Genomic DNA, 19,253 nt, shown 5'->3' with positions numbered 1-19,253 from the left:
TGATGATACTAAGAATTACTGAGTGCATTTGTAGAATGGAATGATTTCTAAATGTTGTGTTAATTTCTTTTCTTTTTTTTTGATTAATGAAAAAATTAAAAAAAAAACAAACAATAAAACTCCTAGAAGATAACACAGGAAAATACTTCATAATTTGGAATAGGTAAAGATATTTAAAATGGAACATAGCACTAACCACACACACACAAAAAACTTTTCTCCTGATAATTTTTACTTTCTTTAGAATATTCTAAGTTTTTAAAAAATCAAGAGGTTAAAAAATTTTTTCTGACCAATAAAATGTTCACCTTTCCTTTACTATCTGGTAATCTTGGGACCCTCTGACTCAGTTTCTAATTTGTAAAATTGGAGCTGGTCAACAACTATTTGAAGGCCATTGAGGATTAATTGAGAAATTTGTTCTAAAAACACTGAAGCAGTATCTATTATACAGATTATGATTAACAAAAGCTAGTTTATCTCTAATTATGCCAAAATTTGTAAGTATAAATAAAGAAGATAGGTTGAGTCTGAAAATTTTTACCTAGCTCTAGAAATTGGCACTCTCAGGTCCTGACAGACAATAACAAAGGCAGACAATCACTGTAATATTAGTTGTTACCTGGCCCTAGAAACTGGCATCCTCGAGCCCTAACAGCAGCCCACAGATTAGCAGACAATTGCTGAGGGTTCTGGTGCTGTAATATTAGTTCTGTAACAGTTCTTTCTCCAAGTGAACGGGCTGCTCTCATGGCTCTTACACGACCTTCTTCCTCCACCAGTTGACAGTTTACAAGTGTCACCAGCTTCCTTTGCATTGGACGGCTCAGTGCACTCGGTTCAAACTAGCTACACCTCTTCCTCCACTTAGTGGTTTTAAGTAGAATGCCAAATCCTCAACGCATTTCTTTGCAACCTCATAGTGTTTGTTCTCACCTAGTTTACTTAATTTTATTGACTGATGATCTGGTACCTGGGCTCCAACTAACTGGAGAAGTGCAAAGTTGACAGGAAGCACATCAATATCTGTGTTGATGGCAGTCTGATCAAAAGGACAAGCTTTTCGGTGAAGTTTATTCAAGCAGGTCTTGCAAACAGTGTGTGAACAACCTAAACTGATGGGTTTGTGCACATTCTCATCAAATTCATTATAGCAGATTGGACAGGACAGAAATTCTGTCCATTGAGCTGCCTGCACAGGCATTTTGGAAGCTGGATGCACAGTCTAGCAGATCATTATTTTTCTGTGTAGTGTTTTGTAAGCTGAGGGGGCCTGGGTGGGGTCGCTAAGGGCCGCTCCCGGGAGCCCTGCGATGGCACGTCTCAGCGACTGAGGCGCCTCATCTTGCCGGGGCAGAGCTCGGCGGTGGCTCTACAACCTCAAGCTCCATTGGGAGCTACAGGGACAGCCCCGTTGGCGGTGGCAGCGGCGGCGGAGGCCGCTATGGGGCCTCCTCCCTCCGCCTCCTCCTCTGAAGTGTTTTTATCAGAAAAGGATGTTGAATTTTGTCGAATGCTTTTTCAGCATCAATCAAGATGATCTCATGGTTATTTCCCTTTTGACTTGTTAATGTGCTGTATTACATTAATTTTATTGTGTTAAACCATCCTTGCATTTCTGGTTATAAACTCCACTTGATTGTGGTGTATAATTCTTTTAATGTGTTGCTGGATTCAGTTTGGTAGTATTTTGTTGAGAATTTTTGCATCTATATTCATTAGGGAGATTGGCTTGTAGTTTTCCTTTCTTGTAGCATCTTTACCTAGGTTTGTTATTGAAGTGATGTTAGCTTCATAAAATGAGTTAGGTAGTGGTCCTTTTACCTCATTTTTTTGGAAAAGTTTGAGCAAGATTGGCATTAGTTCTTTTTGAAATGTTTGATAAAATTCTCCTATGAAGTCCTCTGTCCTGGGCTTTGCTTTGTAGGAAGATTTTTGATGACTGACTGAATCTCTTTACTTGTGATTGATTTATTGAGATTTTCTATTTCTTCTTGAGTCAGTGTAGCTTGTTCTTGTATTTCCAGGAATTTGTCGATTTCATATAAGTTGCCTAGTTTGTTGGCGTATAGTTAATAGTATCCTCATAATTTTTAAAAAAATTTCTTCAGGGTCTGTGGTAAGGATCTCCCTTTCATTTCTAATTTTGTTTATTTGCATCCTCTCTCTTTTTTTTCTTTGTCAGCCCTGCTAGTGGTCCACCAATTTTATTGATTTTCCAAAAGAACCAACTTTTAGTTTTATTGATTCATTGTATTGTTCTTTTGTTCTCCCATTCATTTAACTTTGTTTTAATCTTTGTTATTTCTCTTCTTCTATTGCTTTGGGGTTAGTTTGCTGTTCTTGAGAAAAGAACAGTTTAAGTCCTTGATTTTTGCTCTTTCTTCTTTTTTAATGAAGGCATTTAGGTCATAAAATGTCCCTTTCAGACTTTGCTATATCTCAAAAGTTCTGATATGCTGTATTCTCATTTTCATTCTTCTCCACATAGCTAGTAATTTCTCTAGCAATTTCTTCTTTGGCCTACTGGTTGTTTGAGAGAATGCTTATTTAATCTCTGATTATTTGTGAAACTTCTCATTCTTTGATGTTTGCTGATTTCCAGCTTCATTCCATTGTGATCAGAGAAAGTGCTTTGAATAATTTCAATGCTTTTAAATTTACAAAGACCTTTCTTGTGTCCCAGCATGTGATCTATCCTGGAGAATATTCCATCAGCACTAAAGAAGAATGTATATCTTGGTGTTTTGGGGTGTAAAGACCTATATATGTTTGTCCGGTCTAATTCATTTATCAAATTGTTTAAGTCCTCTATTTCCTTGTTGATCCTCTGTCTGGTTGTTCTGTCTATAGAGGACATTTGTGTATTGAAGTCTCTTACTATTATTGCTGAGACATATATAGCTCCCTTCCGTTTTATCAAGTTTGTCTCATGTACTTTGGAGCTCCTTGAGTGGGAGCATAAACATATGATTATTTCTTCTTGGTGAATTGTCCCTTTTATTAATATATAGTATCTTTCTTTGTCTTCTATGGGTGGCACTTTACATTTAAAGTCTATTTTGTCTGATATTAGTACAGCTACTCCTACTTTCTTGTACTTACAGCTTGTGTGGAACATCTTTTTTTTATGTCTTTTCACTTTCAATCTATTTGTATCCTTGTGTCTAAGATGAATCTCTTATAAGTGGCATATAGCTGGATCATATTTCTTAATCCATTCTGCCAATCAGTACCCCTTAATTGGTTAAGTTTAGTCCATTAACACTCAAAGTTATTAATGTAAAGGCATTTCTTGAATCCACCATCTTATCCTTTGGATTTTATTTGTCAGATCTATATACTTTTTCCCTCTTTCTCTTTTTATCCTCTAAGTTATTCTTACTGGTACTCTTCAATTCTAAGCCCTCCTCCATACTTCCCTGTCCTGTCTTTTTATTTCAGCCAGCAGAGCGCCCTTTAGTATTACTTGTAGGGCCAGTCTCTTGTTGACAAATTCTTTCAGGATTTGTCTTTGAAAATTTTAATCTCTCCCTCACTTTTGAAGGTCAATTTAGCTGGATACAGAATTCTTGGTTGGAAGTTTTTCTTTTTCAGGATCTCAAATATATCATATCACAGCCTTCTCAACCCCATAGTGCCAGTTGAATAGTCCAAACTCAGTCTTATGTGGTTTCCCTTGTATGTAGTAGATTGCTTTTCTCTTGCTACTTTCAGGATTTCCTGCTTCTCTTCAACATTTGACAGACTAATTAGTACGTGTCTTGGGGAAGGCTAATTTGGATTTATTCTATTTGGAGTTATGTCATTATCCATCCCATAGATTTTATTTAGTAGAGTTATATGAACATCTTTGATTAGTTGTTTCAAAGTCTGTGTCTCCTCCAGTGTTTTAATTTGGCCATTACACTGGGTTATATTTGTCTACATCTTGATATGATTAGTGATCTTCTGTTGCCTTTGAGACATATAAATATCTGGATAGGGTTACTTTTCAAGTTCGATATGCCTTTTGGGGGTGGTGGGGGTAGTGCATGGTCCAGAAATCGAACCTGGGTGTCCTGCATGAAAGGCAAGCATTCTATCTCTAAACCACTGGATACGCCTTTTTAAATGTACTATTTACTATATATTTTTCTCATGCAAATGGGATTTACCCCCTAGGCTACTAGTTTTTTTATTCGAGAAATTATGGGCTTATTTCATGTATAAATACAGGATTCCTATATACCACCTGTTCTAGTTTGCAAGCTGTTGGAATGCAGTATACCAGAAACAGAACAGCTTTTAAAAAGGGGAATTTATTAAGTTGCAAGTTTACAGTTCTAAGGCTGCGAGAATGTCCAAATTAAAGCAAGGCTATGAAAACGTCTGATCTAAAAACACCAACAAGAGGTTACCTTCACTCGAGAAAGGCCGATGAAGTTTGGGGTTTCTGTCTCAGATGGAATGGCACATGGCAAAGTCTGTTAGCTTTCTCTCCTGGCTTCTTGTTTCATGAAACTCCCCCGGGGGCATTTTCCTCCTTAATATCCAAAGGTCTCTGGTTGCATGGGCTCTAAAGCTTTTTCCCAGATGTCTCTCTCTTAAAGGGCTCCAATAAGCAACTCCACCTTGAATGCATGGAGAGACATCTCCATGGAAACCATCTAATTAAAAGTTACCATCCACAATTGGCTGGGTCACATCTCTATGGAAGCAATCAAAACCTCCCACACAACAATATTCAATGAGGATTAAAGGATATGGCTTTCCTCTGGTCCACAACAGATTCAAACTGGCACACCACCCCAGCACCAACACCCTTCATTGGTGTGGAATATTTGTTACAATCAGTGATTGCATATTATTATTATTGTACTATTAATTAAAATTTGTGGTTTAACTTAGGGCTCATGGTAGTGTAGTTACACGGATTTATAAAAAATTTCAATTCTGTTACCATATATACAATCTGACATTTCCCCTTTTAATCATATTTAGATCTATATTTTAGTGCTGTTAATTGTGTTCACAATGTTGTCTTACCATCACTATCATCCAATACAAAATATTTCCATCATTCCAAATAGGAACCCTATACATTTTAAGCCTCAACTTCCCCTTCCCTATCCATACACCATTCCCCTTGTAACCTATATTCTAGTTTCTGATTCAATGAATGTTCTTATTCTAATTGTTTCAAATCAGTGAGATAATACAATATTTGTCCTTTTGCATCTGGTTTACTTCACTCAACATGACATCTTCAATGTTCATCCATGTTGTTACGTGTATCAGGACTGCATTCCTTTTCATTGCTGAATAATATTCCATTGTATGTATACACTATATTTTATTTATTGATTCATCTGTTGTAGACACTTGTGTTGCTTCCATCTTTTGGCAATTGTGAATAATGCCATATGAACATTGGACTTCAAATATCTGTTTGAGTCATCGTTTTCATTTTTTTGTGTTTATACCTAAACACAAAATATTTAGGTATAAATGGTAGTTCTCTAATTAGCTTTCTGATCAACTGCCAAATTGTCTTCCAGGATGGCTGGATCATTTCACATTGTCACCAGCAATGAATAAGGGTTCCTATTTTTCCACATCTTAAACATTTGCAAGCTCTGGTTTTTTAAATAGTGGCCATTCTAGTAGGTGTGAAATGATATTTCATTCTTGTTTTGATTTGCATTTCCCTAATACCAAGAGATGCTGAGCATTGTTTTGGTTTGATAAATGCTGCCAGAATGCAATACACAAGAAACATAAAGGTTTTTAAAAGGGGGAAGTTATTAAGTTACAAGTTTACCATTCTAAGGCCATAAAAATGTCCAAACTACAGCATCCAGAGGAAGCTATCTTGACTGAACAAAGGTCAATGTCTGTCACATGGGAAGGCAAGTGGCTAGCTTCTTCTAGTTCTTGTTCCAGTTCTGTTGCTTCCTGTTTCTGATGCCAGTGGTTTCTTCTGTGAGCATCTGTGGGCCTTCACTTAGTTCCTCCAGGACACAACTCTGAGCTTTGACTTGCTTACCATCTCATGGAAAAGCACATGGTGACTGTTCTAATTTTCTAACTGCTGGAATGCAATATACCAGAAACAGAATGGCTTTTAAAAAGGGAATTTAATAAGTTGGTAGTCTACAGTTCTAAGGCCGAGAAAACATCCCCATTAAAATAAGTCTATAGAAATGTCCAAGCACAGGCATCCAGAGAAAGAAACCTTGGTTCAAGAAGGCCGGTGAAGTTCAGGGTTTCTCTCTCAAGTAAGAAGGCACATGGCAAACATAGTCAGGGCTTCTCTGTCAGCTGGAAGGCCACATGGCAAGCATGGTGTCATCTGCTAGCTTTCTGTCCTGGCTTCATGAAGCTCCCTGGGAGGAGTTTTCCTTCTTCATCTCCAAAGGTCGCTGGCTGGTTGTCTCTGCTTCTCGTAGCTATGTCATTCTTCTCTGCTCTTTCTGAATCTCTCATTCTCCAAAATGTTTCCTCTTTTATAGGACTTCAGTAAACCAATCAAGCCCCACCCAAATGAGTGGAGACATGTCATCACCTAATCCAGTTTGATACTTGATTGATCTCCAGGGAGATGATTGAATTACATTTTCAAACATACAACATTGAATAGGGATTAGAAGAAATGGCCACCTTTTACAAAATGGGATTAGGATTAAAACATGGCTTTTCTAGGGTACCTAAATATTTTCAAACCAGCACAGTGACATTTGCTGAGCTCTTCATCTCCAGACATTTGTGCCTATTTTTCTGCCCTCTGTCAGCATTCCAAACATCTCCAATTGTCTGTGTTTCTGTTAGTTCTGGTTCCTGTCTAGCTTCTGTTGGCTCTCTCAGCTCCTGGTCTTTCCTGAGTCTTCTGCATTTCTAAACATCTGTGTCTGCATCTGTATGTGAGGTTTCTCCAAGTGTTTCCTCCTTTAAAGGACTCCAGGAAACTAATCAAGACCCACCTTGAATGGGCAGAGTCACATCTCCATCTAATCAAAAGGTAACACCCACAGTTGAGTGTGTCACATCTCCATGGAACAATCCAAAGTGTCCTACCTCACAAGATTGAATCAGGATTAGAAGAAACATGGCCCTGCAAGATTGGATTAGGAAAAAGACATGGGTTTTTTGGGGTACATAACAGCTTCAAACTTGCACATTTGACCCTCTGGACTCCAAAAAGACATGCTCTTTCCATACACAAAAAAACATTTATTCAATCACAATATCACAAAAGTCTTCCCATTTCAGTGAAAATTTGAATACAATACCATGTTAAAAGTAGTACAAAATCTCATCAAAGTTGTTTAGGGGCACGGGCTGTTCTAAGGCAAAAAATTTCTCTGGCTGTGACCTGTGAAACTCAGAACAAGGAATCTGCTTCCAATATACAAAGGAGGAATATTCATGGGATACATGTTCTCATTTCCATAGGGACAAATTGGAAAGAACACAGGGGTCACAAGATGAACTTTTTGTCTATCTGTTCTTTGACATTCAGTTCAGTTTTTTTCTGGACCTCTAGCTTAGGTTTTGTTTAACAGAAGAGAATTTTTCAGTTCTTGTTTTCTTGTTTCTTGCCCTGCTTGTGTGGTGCCTTTCCCCCCCGCCCCCCACCCTTAGGAGGGTCTACATAGGTATTATAGACCCCAGCCATATTTTCCCAGGTCAAACTGGCCTCCTATCAGGAGGAAAGAGTCACTTGCATCAGTTTTCCATGAGGGTGAGACCCAGCAGGTTGAAAGACTTTCCTGTGAAGTCTCTGGGCTCTGTTTTTCTTATCCTGCCCAGTATGTGGTGCTTGTCTGCCTGCAGGTCCCACCAGTATAAGATGATGCAGTACCTTTAACTTTGCAGACTCTCCCTGCTGGGGATGTGGTGGAGACAGAGGAGAGGCTGTAGGCTGGTTTTAATGACTTCAAATTACCAAGCCCTGGTATCTGAATTCCTTGAGGGAGGGACTCCACCTGAGTTGGGCTTCACCCCTCCTCTGGGAAAGGCACAGGCTCTAGAGAAGCCCTCAAACGAGCTTGTTTCTGCATATGCCTGGGGCTGTTGCAGCCTGAGAAGCCCTGCCACTGGATCCAAAGGCAGCTAAGCCTTTGTAGAAACACAGCCACAAAAATCTGTTTCCTTTTTTTTTCTTCTTTTTCTGTTAGCCCTGCCCTCTTGGTGCTGGGGCAAAAATGAGCAACCTCCACTTTGACCAGGTTCACCTGAGCTGGAGGCCTATTTTTAGTAGTCAGAATTTGTTAATTAATTCCACAATTGGCATTTGGTTGGGCTCGGCCCCTGCTGCTGCTAAAGTCTCTTTCCTTTCCCCTCTGGGAAGCAGCCTGTGGGGGAGGGGCACTGGCCACCACAGCTTGGGAAACTCATGGTTCTGTGGGGGCTCATAGCCAGTCCAGCTGCTCCGGACTGGGGTACACTGTGTGTCCGGTCACTGATGTGGCCCCACGAGCTGTTCTGTACTGTTTCTGGTTATTTAGTAGTTGTTCTGGAGTATGAACTAAAATGCACACATTGTTAAACTGCTATCTTTACCATGATCATTTTTTGAACATTTGCATCTCTCCAGCAAAAGAAGGAAAAAAGAAAAACCAAAAACTCATACATGCCATACCCCTTACCCCTCCATCTCATTGACCACTAGTATTTCAATATACTCAATTTATTTTAACATTTGTTCCCCTATTATTTGCTTATTTTTAATCCATATGTTTTACTCTCTGTCCATATCCTAGATGAAAGGAGCATCAGACACAAGATTTTCACAATCACACAGTCACATTGTAAAATCTATATCATTATACAATCATCTTCAAGAAACATGGCTACTGGAACACAGCTCTACATTTTCAGGCAGTTCCCTCCAGGTTCTTCATTACACCTTAAACTAATAAGGGAATATCTATATAATGCATAAGAATAACCTCCAGGATAACCTTTCAAATCTGTTTGAAATTTCACAGCCACTGACACTTAAGTTTGTCTCATTTCTCTCTTCCCCTTTTTGGTCAAGAATGTTTTCTCAGTCCCTTGATGCTGAGCCCCATCTCATCCTAGGATTTCTGTCCCACATTGACAGGGAGGTTTACACCCCTGGAAGTCACGTCCCATGTAGAGGTGGGGAGAGCAGTGAGTCTGCTTGCCATGTCAGCTAAGAGAGAGAGAGGCCAGATCTGAGCAACTAATGAGGTTCTCTGTGGGTGACCCTTAGGCCCAATTTTAAGTAGGCTTAGCCTATCCTTTGCAGGGTTAAGTTTCATATGGGCAACCCCAAAATTGAGTGCTCAGTCTACTGATTTGGTTGTCCCCACTGCTTGTGAGAATATCAGGAATTCTCCAAATGAATTTTCCCCCCTTTCTCCCCATTCCTCCAAGGGAACTTTGCAAATACTTCTTTGTTCATTGTTCAAATCAGTCTGGGATTTATCAGGGCATCACAAACCTGGACAAACCAACAAAATCTCATGTGCTATTCAAGGTTCCATGTACTTATGGTGTTCAATGAAACTGTCCATATAAGTTAAACTAGGAAATGCACTAGTCAAAATATAAATTTTGTACTAAATAAACATTTCTCCCTTTAATCTCACACAGAAGTTGAAGTTTTAAAATATGAACGATTATCTATTTTCAACAACCTGCAATGTTGACATTCTTTTGTTTTTCCTCATGCAAAAAACATGTTTTAATTTTTACATTTAATCACTATCATTGTATACTCTAGGCATTCCTAGATTTTACCATCTCAGTCTTTATCATCTATCTTTCCTTCTGGTTTCATATGGGCCCCCAGCCCTTCTCCCTCTAACATTCTCACATTCAGCTTCCTTCATTGTGCTTACATTATTGTGCTACAATCAGGTAGTATTGTGCTATCCATTTCTGAATTTTTACAAGTCCTGCTGCACAATCTGTATCCCTTCAGCTCCAATTACCCAATCTATACCCTATTTCTATCTCCTGATAACCTATACTCCTAACTGAAGTTCTCTAAGTTCACTCATTAATGATAGTTCATATCAGTGAGACAGTATTTTTCCTTTTGTTTCTGACTAATTTCACTCAGCATAACATCCTCAAGGTCCATCCATGTTGTTACATGCTTCATGACTTTATTCTGTCATATAGCCATGTAATGTATATATACTACTTGTTTATCCACTCATCTGTTGATGGACATTTGGGTTGTTTCCATCTCTTAGCAATTGAAAATAATGCTATTATAAACATAGATGTGCAAATCCCGTTTGTGTCCTTGCCCTCATGTCCTCTGAATAGATAACTAGCAATGGTATTGTTGAATCATACGGCAATTCTATACTTAGCTTCCTGAGGAACCACCAAACTGCTTTCCACAGCAGTTGTACCATTTTACATTTCCACCAAGAGTGCATAAGTGTGCCTCTTTCTTCACATCTTCTCCAGCACTTGTTGTTTTCTGTTTTTTTGATAATGGCCATTCTAGTGGATGTCAGATGATATCTCATTGTGGTTTTGATATGCATTTCCCTAACAGCCAATGAAGTTCAGCATCTTTTTATGTGCTTTTTAGCCACTTGTACTTCCTCTTCTGAGAAGTGTCTGTTCATGTCTTTTGCCCATGTTTTAACTGGGTCGCTTGTCATTTTGTGATTGAGGTGAACAATCTCTTCACATATTCTGGATACTAAACCCTTATCTGATATGTGGTTTCCAAATATTGTCTCCTATTGTGTAGGCTGCCTTTTTACTTTCTTGACAAAGTTCTTTGATGCATAAAAGTGTTTAATTTTGAGGAATTCCCGTTTATCTATTTCTTTCTTCAATGCTTGTGCTTTGGGTGTAAGATCTAGAAAACTGCCTCCTATTACAAGTTTTATAAGATATTTCTCTACATTTTCTTCTAAAAGTTTTATGGTCTTAGCTTTAATGTTTAGGTCTTTGATCCATTTTGACTTAAGTTTTGTGTAAGGTGTGAGATACGGATCCTCTTTCATTCTTCTGCATATGGATATCCCATTCTCTAAGCACCATTTATTGAAGCGACTGCTCTGTTGGTGAATTGGCTTGACTGGTTTATCAAAAGATCAGTTGTCCATAGATGAGATGGTCTATATATGAACACTCTATTCAACTCCATTTGTCAGTATATGTATCCTTATGCCAGAACCATGCTGTTTTGAACAATGTAGCTTCATAATACGCCTTAAAGTCAGGTAGTGTGAGACCTCCTACTTTATTTTTCTTTCTCAATATATTTTTAGGTATTCGTGACACCCTGCCCTTCCAAATAAATTTGGTTATTGGTTTTTATATTTCTGTGAAGTAAGTTTTTGGGATTTTAATTGGCATTGCATTGAATCTATGTATCTATTTAAGTAAAGTTGACATGTCAACTATATTTAGCCTTCCAATCCATGAACACGGTATGCCCTTCCATTTATTTAGGCCTTCTGTGATTTCTTTTAGCAATTTCTTGTAGTTTTCTTTGTATAGCTCTTTTGTATCCTTAGTTAAATTTATTCCTACATGTTTTTTCTTTTGGTTGCAATTGTAAATGGAATTTTTTTTCTTGACTTCCTCCTCAGATTGCTCATCACTAGTGCTTAGGAACACTTCAGATTTTTGAGTGTTGATCTTGTACCCCACCACTTTGCTATACTCATTTATTAGCTTTAGTAGTTTTGTTGTGGATTTTTCAGGGTTTTTGACATATATCATCATATCATCTGCAAAAAGTGAGTTTTACTTCTTCCTTCCCAGTTTTGATGCCTTACATTTCTTTTTCTTCTCTGATTGCTCTGGCTAGAACTTCCAGCACAATATTGAATAACAATGGTGACAGTGGACATCCTTATCTTGTTCCGGATCCTCAGGGAAAAGTTTTCCATTTTTCCCCATTGAAGATGATGTTAGCTGTGGATTTTTCATATATTCCCCTTTTCATGTTGAGGAAATTCCCTTCTATTTCTGTCCTTTGAAGTGTTTTCATCAAGAAAGGATGTTGAATTTTGTCAAATGCCTTTTCTGCAGCAATCAAGATGATCATGTGGTTTTTCTGCTTTGATTTGTTGATATGGTGTATTACATTATTTGATTTTCTTATGTTGAACCATCCTTGCATACGTGGAATAAATCCCACTGGGTCATTGTGTATAATTCTTTTAATGTGCTGCTGGATTCAATTTTCAAGAATTTTCTTTAGGATTTTTGTATCTATATTCATTAAAGATATTGTTCTGTAATTTTCTTTTCTTGTAGTATCTTTATCTGGCTTTGGTAAGAGGGTGTGCATCAGCCATTCTTGAGTGAAGATGCATGTGTTATTTCAAACCGGAAGGAAGGTGTGCTGGTTATCAAGGACTGTGTACCCAAGAAAAGTTATGTTTTATCCTGATCCATCTTGTGGATACAGCCATATCTTTTAATTCCTATTCAGCACCATAGGTTAGAAACTTGATTAGATTATCTCCAGAAATGTGACACTGAATTTATATTCAGCACTGTAGGTCGGAAACTTGATTGATTATCTCCAGAGATGTGACACACTGAATTGTGGGTACTAACCTTTGATTAGAGAGTGATGTGGCTCCACCCAATCCAAGTGGGTCTTGATTAATTTACTGGAATCCTTTAAAAGAGGGAACATTTTGGAAAAAGCTTTAGAGCCACAAGAACCACGAGAACCCACACAGCTGGAGACCTATGGAGATGAAGAAGGAATATGCCCCTGGGGGAGTGTCATGAAACAAGAACCCTGGAGAGAAAGCTAGCAGATGTCACCATTTTCACCATGTGCCTTTCCACTTGAGAGAGAAACCCTGAACTTCATCAGCCATTTTGAACAAGGGTAACCTCTTGTGGGTGCCTACAGGAGATTCACTTTAGACCCAAGGGAAAACATATTGAAATTGAAGGTTTGGAAAAAGACACTTCATGCAAATAACATGAAGAGTGGGGATAGCTATACTAATATTTGACAACTTAGACTTCAAATGAAAAATGATTAATAGAGACAAATAATGACACTATGACTATGTATTAATAAAAATAACAATCCATCAAGAAGATATAACAATCATAAATATTTTCTTTTAATTTAATTGAAATATAGCATATATACAAAAAGCAATAAATTTCAAAGCACACCAGAACAATTAGTTATAGAACAGATTACAGATTTTGCTATGGGCTACAGTTCCACGATTTTAGGTTTTCCTTTTAGAGTCTTCAAAACACTAGAGACTAAAATAAATACCAATATATTGATTCAGCAGTCATACTCATTTGTTAAATCCAATCTTCTCTGTTATAACTCCACCTTCTCCTTTGATCTTTCTCCCAATCTTTAGGGGTATTTGGGCTATGCCCATTCTAATTTTTTCATGTTGGAAAAGGCTGTCAATAATATGGGATAGGGGGATGAAACTAGATGATATTCTGGAGAGACTGACCCTTCTGGATTTCAGGACTTACCTGGCTTAGGAACACATCTGGAGCTTGTAGGTTTCTGGAAATAATTATAGTGCATGGAACCTTTGTAGACTCTCAGAGCCCTATGTGTTCTTTAGGGTCGGTAGGAATGGTGTTGGTTGGGGCTTGGCAAACCATGGTAAATAATGATATCTAGCTGAACCTTGCATAAAAGTAGCCTCAAGAATATCCTCTTGACTCTATATGATCTCTCTTAGCCACTGATACCTTTTTAATTTATGATTATTTTCCCTCTTTTGGTCAGGAGGGCATTTTTGATCCCATGGTGCTCAGGCCAGCCTCACCCCTGTGGGTCATTTCCCACACTGCCAGGGAGGCTTTCACCCCTGGATGTCATGTCCCATGTATGGGGGAGGGTAATGAACAATCATAAATATTTATACACTGGGCCAGAGTGCCAAAAAATACATGAGGCACACACTGACAATACTACAATGAGAAGTAGATACCACTACAATAGTAGTTGGAGACTTCAATACACTGCTTTCATCAATGGATAGAGTATCTAGACAGAGGATAAATAAGGAAATAGAGGTTTTGAATGGTATGATATATGAACTAGACTTAACAGACATTTAGAGAACACTGCATCCCACAACAGCAGGATACACATTTTCCTCAAGTGCTCATGGACAATTCTTCAGAATAGATCACATGTTGGGTCCCAAGCAAGTCTCAAGAAATGTAAAAAGATTGAAATTATACAAAATACATTCTCAGATAATAACAGAATGAATTTGTAAATCAATAACAGACAGAAGCCAGAAAAGTCACAAATATATGGAGGCTAAACAACACACACTTAAACACCCAGTGGATTAAGGAATAAATTAAAAGAGAAATCACTAAATGTCTCGAGGAAAATGAAAATGTAAACACAGTATATCAACATTCATATGCAGCAAAGGCAGTTCTGGGAGGGAAATTTGTTACCCTAGATGCCTATATTAAAAAAGAAGAGAGCAAAAATCAAGGAAATAAATGCATACCTGGAAGAGCTAGAGAAATAACAGTGAACTTACTACAAAGCAAACAGAAGGAAAGAAATAACAAAGATTAGAGCAGAAATAAATGAAATTGAGAACATGAAAACAATAGAGAGAATCAACAATACCAGAAGTTGGGTCTTTGAGAAAATCCATAAAATAAGATAGGCTGACAACAAAAGAGGGAGGATACAAATTAATAAAATGAGAAATGGGAGAGGGGATGTAATGATTGACCCCACAGAAATAAATGAGATAATGAGAGGATACTATGAGCAACTACATGCTAATAAACTAGACGATGCACATGAAATGGACAACTTCCTAGAAAAACCTGAAAAATCAACATTGACTTAAGAACAAATAGAAGACATCAACAAACCAATCACAGGTAAAGAGATTGAATCAGTCAGCAAAAATCTCCCATGAAATAAATGCCCAGGGCCATATGGCTTCACATGTGAATTCTACCAAGCATTTAAGAAAGAATATTGAAGAGGAAGTAAAGTTGCTGAACACATACTATGAAGCCAACAGTACCCTAATACCAAAGACAGACAAAGATACTACAAGAAAAGAAAATTATAGACCAATCTCTTTAAGGAATATAGATCTAAGAATCCTCAACAAAATATTTGCAAATTGAAACCAGCAGCACATTAGAGGAATTATACACCATGGCCAAGTGGGTTTTATTCCAAGTCTATAATGGTGATTCAACACAAGAAAATCAGTTAATGCAATACACCACATTAATAAGTCAAAGGAGAAAACCACATTATCATCTCTTTTTAAACAGAAAAGGTATTTGTCAAAATTCAGCATCCTTTCTTGATGAGAATGCTTCAAAGAATAAGAGAAGGAAAATTCATCAACATGGTGAAAAGAATACAAGAAAAGCCCACAGCTAGTGTCATACTCAATGGGGAAATACTGAAAGCTTTCCCACTAAGATGTGGAATGAGACAAGGATGCCCACTGTCACCATTGTTATTCAACATAGTGCTAGAAGTTCTAGCTAGAGCAATTAGGCAAGAAAAACAAATAAAAGGAATCCAAATTGAAAGGAAGAAGTAAAACTTTCACTTTTTGCAGATGACATGATAATATATGTAGAATATCTCAAAAAATCTACAGCAAAACTACTAGAGTTAATAAATGAGTACAGTAAAGTGTGAGTGTACCAGATCAACACCAAAAATCAAGAAATCAGTTTCTATACACTGGTAATGAGAGTTCCAAGGAGGAAATCAAGAAATGCATTCCACTTACAACAGCAACCAAAAGATTTAAATATTTAAGAATAAATTTAACCAAGGCCACAAAAGATCTATACACAGAAAAGTACAAGAAATTTCTATAAGAAATTACAGAAGACCTAAATAAATGGAAGACAATACTTTGTTCATAGATTGATGTGCTGGTTTGAATCTGTTGTGTACCCTAGAAAAGCCATGTTCTTTATTCCAAATTCAATATTTGTGGGTAGGATTTTATTGTTTCCATGGAGATGTGACCCACCCAGTTGTGGGTGGTAACTTTTGATTAGGTGGTTTCTATGGGAGATGTGTCTTTACCGATTCAAGGTGGGGTTGCTCACTGGAGTCTTTTAAAAGGAAATCATTTTGGAAAAAGTTTTAGAACCGAGAGTCCCACACAGCCATAGACATTTGAAGATGCCTAAAGAAAATGTCCCCAGAGAAGCCCCTGAAGAAGCCTGGAGAGAAAGCTAGCAGATGTTGCCATGTGCCTCTCCAGCTAAGAAAGAAACTCTGAATGTCATCAACTTTCTGGAATCAAGGTATCTTTTTCTGGATGCCATAGTTTGGACAATTTTATAGCCTTGCCTTAATTTGGACACTTTTATGGCCTTAGAACTGTAAACTTGTAACTTAATAAATTCTCCTTTTAAAAGCCATTCCATTTCTGTTACATTGTGTTCCAGCAGTTTTTACAAACTAAAACTATTGGAAAAGTAAATATAGTTATGAGGTCAATTCTAACCAAATTGATTTATAGATTCAATGCGAAAACCAGCAACTTACTCTACAGCCATAGAAAAACCAATAGCCGAATTTATTCTGAAGGGCAGGGTGCCCTGAGTAGCTAAAAAATATCCCGAGAAAGAGGAATGAAGTGGGAGGTCTAACACTATCTGATTTTAAAGCATATTGCAAAACTCCAATGGTCAAAATAGCATGGTGCTAACATAAAGATAAATGTACTGGCCAATGGAACTGAATTGAGTATACAGAAAAAGACCCTCTTATCTACAGACCATTGATCATTGATAAGGTGGTGTGCTGGTTTGAAAGGATATATGCCCCCTAGAAAATCCATGTTTTAATCAAAATCCCATCTCATAAAGGTAAAATAATCCCTATTCAATAGTGTATGTTTGAAATTGTAATCAGATCATCTCCCTGGATGTGATTTAGTCAAGAGTGGTTGTTAAACTGGATTAGGTGACGACATGCCTCCACCTATTTGGGTGGGTCTTGATTGGTTTACTGGAGTTCTATAAAAGAGGAAACATTTTGCAGAAAGAGATTCAGAGAGAGAAGAGAATGCTGCAGCACCACGAAGCAGAGCGTCCACAAGCCAATGACCTTTGGAGATGAAGAAGGAAAACGCCTCCCAGGGAGCTTCATGAAACCTGAAGCCAGGAGAGAAAGCTAGCAGATGATCCTAGGTTCACCATGTGCCCTTCCAGCTGAGAGAGAAACAAAGAAAATGCCTCCCAAGGAGTTTCATGGAACCAGAAGCCAAGAAAGAAAGCTAGAAGATGATGCCAGGTTTGCCATGTGCTCTTCCAGATGAGAGAGGAACCCTGACTGTGTTCACCATGTGCCTTCTCACTTGAGAGAGAAACCCTGAACTTCATCAGCCTTCTTGAACCAAGGTATCTTTCCCTGGATGGATGCCTTTGATTGGACATTTCTGTAGACTTGTTTTAACTGGGACATCTTCTCGGCCTTAGAACTGTAAACTAGCAACTCATTAAATTTCCCCTTTTAAAAGCCATTCTGTTTCTGGTATATTGCATTCTGGAAGCTAGCAAACTAGAATAGCTGGTCAAGCCAACACAAGTGGAACAGGGCACCAGAATGAAAGATGACCCACATCTGACACCTTACATAAAAATTTACTCAAAATGGATCAAAGACCTAAATATTAGAGCTAGTACCATTAATCCTTTAGAAGAAAATTTAGAGAAATATCTTATAGATCTTGTGCTAGGAAGTGGTTTCCTAGACCTCACACCCATTGTGTGAGCAATGAGAAAAAAAATAGATAAATGGGCTCTCTTGAAAATTAAGCACTTTTGGGTGGGCCACGGTGGCTCAATAGGCAGAGTTCTTGCCTGCCATGCCAGAGACCTGGGTTCAATACCCAGTGCCTGCTCATGCAAAAAAAAAAAAAAAAAAGATTAATCACTTTTGTACATCAAAGGAATTTGTCTGGAAAATAAAAAGGCAGCCTATGCAATGGGAGACAATATTTGAAAACCATATAGTAGATAACGGTTTAATATCCAGGATATATAAAGATATTCTACAACTCAACAACAAAAAGACAAACAGCCCAATTAAAAAATGGGCAAAATAGTGGGTGCAAGGGTAGTTCAGTGTTAGAATTTTTACATGCCATGAGAGAGACCCAGTTTTGATTCCCAATCCATGCACTTCCCCCAAAACAAAACAATCAAGCAAAACAAGCAAACAAACAAAAATTCAACAAATGGTGCTCAATAACGGTATACTCACATGGAAAAACAATGAAATGTGACCCCCCCCCCATATAGCGTACAAAAAAAAATGGACAAAAGACATGGACAAATACTTTTCAGAAGAAGAAATACAAATGGTTCACAAACATACGAAAAGATTCTCAACCTCATTGGCTATTGGGGTAATGTAAATCAAAACCACAGTGAGATATTATCTCACAGCAACTAGAATGACCAGTAGAAAAACCCCAGAAAACTACAAGTGCTGGACAGGATGTGGAGAAAGAGGCACACTTATTCACTGTTTGTGGGACTGTAGAAATGTGCAACTGCTTTGAAAGAAGGCAGTTTGGCAGTTCCTCAGGAGGCTAAGTATAGAATTGCTGTATAATCCAGTAATCCTATTACTAGTTATATGTTCAGAGGGAACTGAAGAACAGGTTATACATTCAGAGGACACAAATAAACATTTTCACACCGAGGTTTATAGCAGCATTTTCCATGGTTACCAAGAGATGGAAACAGCACAAATGTCCATCAACAGAAGAAAGGCTAAACAAACTGTGGTATATACATATGGTAGAATATCATGCAGCTGTGAGACAGAATAAAGTCATGAAGCTTGTAGCCACATGGATGAAGCTTGAGGACATTATAATAAATGAAATTAGCCAGAAATGAAAGGACAAATGCTGTATGGTTTCACCAATATGTACTACATTAATGAGTGAACTTTGAGAGTTAAAGTGAAGAACACAGTTTGTTAAGAGTTAGAAAGAGGGTAGAGATTGTACATTTGAGGCTGAAGGAGTAGGGAATGTTCAACAGGTTTGATTTTAAAGATCCAGAAATGGATAGCAGAATATTTTCTAGTGGTAGCACAAAATTGTAAGTATACTGAATGAAGCTGAGTGTGAGTACAGTTGAGTGAGGGTGGCTGGGGACAGGTATGACATCAGAAGGAAAGACAGAGGATAATAATTGTGATGGTATAACTTAGCAATGCTTAGAGTGGACAATAATGATGATTAAATATATATAAGAATATTTCTACT

The 19,253-nt window shown here is 37.8% G+C and overlaps 1 pseudogene; it reads right to left on the bottom strand.

Moving 5' to 3' along the window:
* Nucleotides 1-1,380: 1,380 nt before the first annotated feature.
* Nucleotides 1,381-19,253, bottom strand: part of LOC143671788 (E3 SUMO-protein ligase PIAS2 pseudogene) — a 51,334-nt pseudogene continuing 33,461 nt past the window's right edge.

This window comes from Tamandua tetradactyla, chromosome X (assembly GCF_023851605.1).
Source record: "Tamandua tetradactyla isolate mTamTet1 chromosome X, mTamTet1.pri, whole genome shotgun sequence".
NCBI classification, from domain to species: domain Eukaryota; kingdom Metazoa; phylum Chordata; class Mammalia; order Pilosa; family Myrmecophagidae; genus Tamandua; species Tamandua tetradactyla.
This window is presented reverse-complemented; position numbering and strand designations above follow the sequence as displayed.